This window comes from Haplochromis burtoni, unplaced genomic scaffold (genome assembly GCF_018398535.1).
Source record: "Haplochromis burtoni strain Fernald_Lab_line unplaced genomic scaffold, NCSU_Asbu1 Contig_2052, whole genome shotgun sequence".
Taxonomy (NCBI): Eukaryota; Metazoa; Chordata; class Actinopteri; order Cichliformes; family Cichlidae; genus Haplochromis; species Haplochromis burtoni.
The window spans coordinates 10,421-17,093 of NW_024584413.1; the positions used below are offsets into that span (position 1 = coordinate 10,421).

General features: G+C 40.7%; 1 pseudogene; it reads right to left on the minus strand.

Annotated features, from left to right (window-relative positions):
• Positions 1–3,806: 3,806 nt before the first annotated feature.
• On the minus strand, positions 3,807–6,123 carry LOC121813615 (annotated as a pseudogene).
• Positions 6,124–6,673: the final 550 nt, after the last annotated feature.

Consider the following 6,673-nt stretch of genomic DNA (forward strand, 5'->3'; position numbering starts at 1 on the left):
TTAACAAAAAAAAAAAAAAAAAAACTTAAAACATTCCACAGGAGATAACAGAAACCACGATCAAAGCGCTGAAGAACTAACTGTGCTCGTAGTGTAACAATCCCACACTGTGTCCACTGCCCTCTTAAGTAGGGCTCCTTGATTAGGCACCTCGGCACCAGGTGAGTGATTAATCCCAGGTGTGGCTGACTCAAAGACGGGAGGCTCTCCAGGCCTGGTGTGGCAGCAAATCCAACATACCACAGCACACACACAAACACACACTCACTCCAACTTGTACACAGGGAAACGAGGGACCAGGAGTAGATCACACCAACCAACAACCAAAAGCATTCCAGAAGACAAATGAAACTAATAAATATACATCGAACCCAAAAACAACACATGATTCCTGGGTGGCAGAGCCAGGCCCATGACACTTACAGATGATGACGCTTACAGATGATGACACTTACAGATGATGACATTTACAGATGCCTTTTCAAGAGCAACAGATGCAGGAATTGTCAGAGACATGGAGAAATGGACCTTTGCTTGGAGAGAAACTCCTGCTCATCCCCTCACTTGGCGCTTCCCCGTTAACCCACTAGATGGCAGGTTTGCCATTAGGAGATCAGGAATAGACCCATTCATTGAAACGTTGATCCCATTACTTACAGAACAAACGACTCTGACCTGTCATATAACAAACTTATAAAAACATGCCTCAGAAATACCCGTGAGACAGAATACGTACTATCAGACACTTGCATGGAGAAACCTTATGAATACCAGCGCTCACACACTCACGTGTGCACGCAGGTACTTGCTGACTCACACTATCTTGGGTGGCTGCTGCCTCAACATATCAAGCATTATCGATTTTGTGTACTGCTTAAAAAGATTCAGCATTTATTATTTACTGTTACCTATGCATGTGTTGGGTGTTGCTCTAATTTTGCTACTGTGTTGTTTTCTTTTTGTTTGTTGTTTTTGTTTTTTGTTCCCGTCCCTGAGTCCAGTCTGGCCTGATTACAATACTTTAGAATAAAAATAACTAATAAAGATCAAACAAACTATGACAATCAAGTGGACCAGTATAGCAAAAGGCCCACTTGGGAAAGTAAATCTGTTGGGCATTTTTCTCGGCCTTCAGACAATAATTCTGATTGCTACAGTTCCAGACAGGACAAAACAAAGTATTGATCATTTTGTGTTAACGTGAACCCAGATGCAGACACAATGCGAAGCACTCTCTTGATTTTCACAAACTTTATTTGCAAACAGGAAATACTTGGCCTGTGGCAAACAGGTAATCAACAATGAGACAGACTTGGGGAACGAGGGAGTTGCAGGGTGACGGCACTGTGACACTGTGACCCTCTACAAAATGCCAGGTTTAGATAAGTTAGTGAAACAAACTGATCAGCCGTCTTATCCTGTCTTGTGATACAAAATACATCCTCTGTAATCCACAAGGGTGTAACCATTGTTATCCTTCAATCTGTGCATTGTCAGCCAAGATTTTTTTTTTTTCCTTTTGACCAGATGCAACTGGTTTCCTGTGCCAACAACGTGTGGTGCTCTGGTAAAGAATAGAGAAGGCACACAGATTGAGCTGCTGTTATCTTCACAACAGGAAGGTTTGTTCTTCACAATAGTGTCTTTGAACAGCTTCAGGAATCATTACATTCAATGCAAAGGAATGACCTTCTGCTTCAGTCCCATTTACAATACATGGCCACAGTTTCCTTTGCTAGAGTCTATATAAATCTCTCAGCACAACTCTGACAAAACATGCTGCTCGAGTCCATTGAAAATATTACAACTACAATATCTAACATTAAACTTTATCATATATAAAAATATAGCATTCTTTATAACGACAAGACTGAATAACAGTTATCAGAGCGAGTGTACAACACTATCACAGTAACAGAGTAAGGGAGTATGGAAGTAATACTCAGCTTCATATTTGAAGATACTCGAGTATCTTAGCTGCAGGTCTGGAACAATGGTTTTATTTCCTTTCCCATTAAACATCTCACACAGCCCCTCATCTGTGACCCTTAGCAAACCCACTGGATATCTACCTGCACATAAAGGAGATCAGATCAGTTCCATCTAGACCAGCTGTAACAGGAAAATGCTGCTTACACTTTGATGCATCACTTTCAGTTTGTCATATAAGACAATATATCAGATTGAGGCATTATTTTCCTGCAGTGAGTAAATCTACTTTGTACTTTACTCTTTTCTTTTAGGTAAAGGCTCTAAACAGTACTTGTACACTGTGGAAATCCCATAAGAACGTCTCCTGAACTCTGAAAAATAACAAAACAAAGACTAAAAGGAGGTCATGGGTGCTGGATGATGATGAGGAGTAGCATGCATTTAAAAAGTGACTGATGTCCTAGAATACAACAGAACAGTGTCTCTACAAACTTATGAAAACATGACAGTCTTGCATTAGTTTGTATTCTTATGATTTCAAAAAACGAGGGAAAAATCTCCTTGAAATGCACAATTCCTTTTTGTTATTTCTTAGTGTGTGACGTATTTTATTGGCTTTATGATTGGTGCAAACAGTTTCCTGATTCATAATGGAAATAGATTTTAGACACAGGAGGAACACGCAGTGATCAGCAGGAGCAGCTTGGAGTCCAGTCTTCTTCACACTGAGGAGGGACATATATGCAGGAACAGTTGTCATAACTGTTACAACCACCAGATGGCGAAAGAGTCCCACTGCAACTTTAAGCCATGAAGGATGTGTCTTGATGTTTGCTTGTGATAAATCTGCTTTATGTGAGTCTTTTTCAGAGAGTAACAGTAATATGTCTGATTATATGTCTTTAATCAGTAAAGTCTCGCTTTGCTAGAAATAAATCAATAATAAAATTGTAAACATGCAGCTGTATGTTAGAAGTCAAAGGGTCCTTAAGTCTTCTGTAAATTGACGGGGATCAAATGAAGGACACAAGTATCTGTTCTTACTCTAATAAATGCTGCTTTAATATCCAACAGACTATTTTCCTTCCTCATCAGCAGTAAACAGCTCGACTGCGTCTGTGCATTTGTGTCCTCCATACTTGTTTCCACAGACATCTCAGGCTTGATGCCACGATGCAGTGTAGAAACCTGACAACCCTCTGACTCATGTTCAAATGTTCAAGGACATTTCTCAGGATCATGTATGACCCCTTTTTGACATTTGGACTTTCATTAATAATATTTGTGTTTCTGAGTCATTTTTGTGGAGACTTCTGTCCAACGTAGTGTCCAAATGAAGCCTGAAGCTTTTCTTCACCCTCTTGTCAGATGGTCAGCAACAAAACTCTGTTCCAACCAATGTCTGATAAGAGATGAGACACAGCAGCTGAGCAAATGATCATTTCATGCTGAAGACATCCTCAGACAGAATTAAATACATACATAAACACAGCCTGGTGCCAATAACACAGCTAATGACACTGCTGTATCACTGGCTTTACTGATTAAAGACCATATCTGAAGGAAATCTTTGAACACAACAGAAAGTGACCTTTTAAACCTGCGACACTGATGCTGCATTCAAGGACCATTAAAAACATCTGAAAGGACTTAAGAACATGAAGAAAATGTGACTTGTTTCTCTGTAATGAAGCTGTTTTAGTGAAGAAAGTTGAAAGGTCACAGAGCGACTGCTGAATCTTCTGCTCTAAACATGAACTCTGAACTTTGTGATGCTTCAGGAGGAAAACTGCTTCAGTTATTCTCTCAGATTAGTTTCATATTTTCTGCATCAGATTTGAGTGAGATCCTGGAATGAAGACAGAAGAAAAGACTTTGTTCAAAGTTTGATTTATAGTCAAACCTTCCAGTTTATTCACACAATAAAACATCAACACAATATATGAATTCATTCATTAAAATCACAGTTTTTCCTCATTTGTTTGATGATTTTGACAAAAACAAACACAAACACACACACATGGTCTGCCATACTCATAAAGAGAAATGTCGACATTGTTCAATACAAATATTCCAGAAACATTTAGAGGATAGAGAAGTTTACATTTTCATGTGGAGAAATATTTTAGTAAATCAAAATGATGATGAGCAGTGATAGCCTCCATAAACAGTCACAGGAAAGATCTCCTTTAAAAACTCAGAAACATCAAGAGAACAACTAGAAGATGTGGAGGTACCACCCATAATGTTTGACTGACAGCTGATCTCTGTGCAGAAATGATGGAGAGAAAATAAAATGAAACTAAAACACAGATTTAAACCCACAATATGAAAGACTTCAGTCTATTTGAGCTTAATCAACTCAGCTGTGGCTCCATAATAAAACCCAAAGTCCAGCATAGAGCGGCTGAGTGAATGTGGTCTGGACTCTGTGGAGGAGAGTCATGGTTTCAGAGACGCTGTAGAAGGACAAAATACCTGCTCTGTGATCCAGGTACACTCCTACTCTGGAGGAACGAGGACCTGAGACACGAGTTTGGATGTTGTTGTACCGAAATGTAAAACTGTTGTTGTTACAATCTAATGACCAAGATTTGTCATTATGTCCAAACAAACATTCATTTCCTTCTTCTGCTGATATTCTTGTATGCGACTGCTACATAAACTCCTCCCCCTCTCCACTCCACCTCCCAGTAACAACGTCCAGTCAGACTCTCTCTACTCAGGACCTGCTGCCATCCAGTGAATCTGTCTGGATGATCAGAATAAGACTGTTGTTGATTCACTGCTGTTGCTTTTCTGTTCCCCTCTGATAATAACAGATTTTGTTTGCTGTGTTTGGATCCAGTGTGATTTCACGTGAATATTTTAAGAATCCAGCTCTGGTCTTTGGCTCTGGTGGACAGTAAAACATCCACTTCAGTGACTGTCAGTGAGATGTTTGTCCATTCCTCTCTCAGAATGTCCTGTAGTTTATCTCTGACCTCTGACACAGCTGCTGTCACATCCTCAAAGTAGCTCAGAGGACGGATATTGATGCTGGATGAGTCTGTAGACTCACTGAGTGCTGACAGTGAGGGGTAGTTGTGTAGAAACTGGATGTGATCCTCTGTGTGTGAGAGCTGCTTCAGCTCAGCATCTTTCCTCTTCAGCTCAGTGATCTCCTGCTCCAGCTTCTCCTCAAGCTCTTTGACTCGACTCACTTCAGTTTCCTGCTGGGATCTGATCTGCTGCTTCACATCAGAGCTTCTTTTCTGGATGAGATGGATCAGCTCAGTGAAGATCTTCTCACTGTGCTCCACTGTTTGATCAGCAGACTGATTGATGGCCTCCACCTCCTGTTGAAGCAGCTTCACATCTTTCTCTCTGTCCTGGATTCTCTGCTGGATGTTTTGTCGACTCACCTCCAGCTCTCTCTGCCTCTCAGTCCTTTCTGCTGCAGCTGAGACTGTGTCGTGGCCTTTATGTTCATCCACAGAGCAGAGATAACAGATACTCTGCTGATCAGTACGGCAGAACATCTTCATCACCTCATCATGACGAGAGCAGATCTTCTCCTGGAGCTTCTTGGAGGGCTCCACCAGCTTGTGTTTCTTTAACTGAGCTGCTTCATAATGAGGCTGAAGGTGTTTCTCACAGTAAGATGCCAGACAGAATAAACAGGACTTGAAGGCTTTCATTTTTCTTCCAGTGCAGACATCACAGGCCACATCTTCAGGTCCAGCATAGCAGTGATCAGCAGGAGCAGCTTGGAGTCCAGTCTTCTTCAGCTCCTCCACTAAATCTGCTAACATGGTGTTTTTCTCCAGGACAGGCCTCGCTGTGAAAGTCCTCCGGCACTGAGGGCAGCTGTAGATTTTCTTCTTTTCCTCTTCATCCCAGAAGCTTTTAATACAGTTCATGCAGTAGCTGTGTCCACAGGGAATAGTCACCGGATCCTTCAGTAGATCCAAACAGACTGAACAGCAGAATTTTGTTTGATCCATTTGATTCATGTGCTGTGCCGTTTCACCGTCTCTCAGTGACTGTCAGACAGTTTCACTTCCTCTGAACAGAAACAACCTCTGTGCTCTGAAGGGAAACAGATCTCTGCTCTTGTTCACCTCCTACAGGAAATGAGGCTCACCAGCAACTGCATTTACACCATGTTGTTTAGACCCATCCTGATACAGACACATCTGTGAAGGGAGGCACTAAAGAAATATCCTGGCAGTGACAAGAGCGAGGGTGTGGTCTGTTTATTACAAAGTATTAGAGCCTCCTTAAGATAAAACTACTTATTTTGAGGTTAAAGTTCACATTTTTTTTCCAGGAAATAGTTGAAATATGGAGATTACAGTTGTTGGTTCAAGATAAACTACCACAGCTTCTGTACCCTCAACATGCTTATGATAATAGTTTATAAAGTGTGTGTGTGTGTGTGTCTGTGTGTGTGAGTCGTGTGTGTGTGTGTGTGTGTGTGTGTGTGTGTGTGTGTCTGTGTGTGTGTGTGTGTGTGTGTGTGTTTGTAGTTAAACTAAACCACATGAGAGATTGTGTTTGTTTTATATCAAAACCATTATTATTGTAAGAAGTGAAACCATTAAAAAAGAAGTTACATTGTCAGTACATTAGAAACACGTCACATAAATAATTTAGTGCTGTAACAAGTATTAAAATGATTAAAAACAGATTCATTTAATATGCTTTATAAATGTATTTAAAAAGGAAGTACAGGGAGCACAAGTGTGTTTGTGTGTCT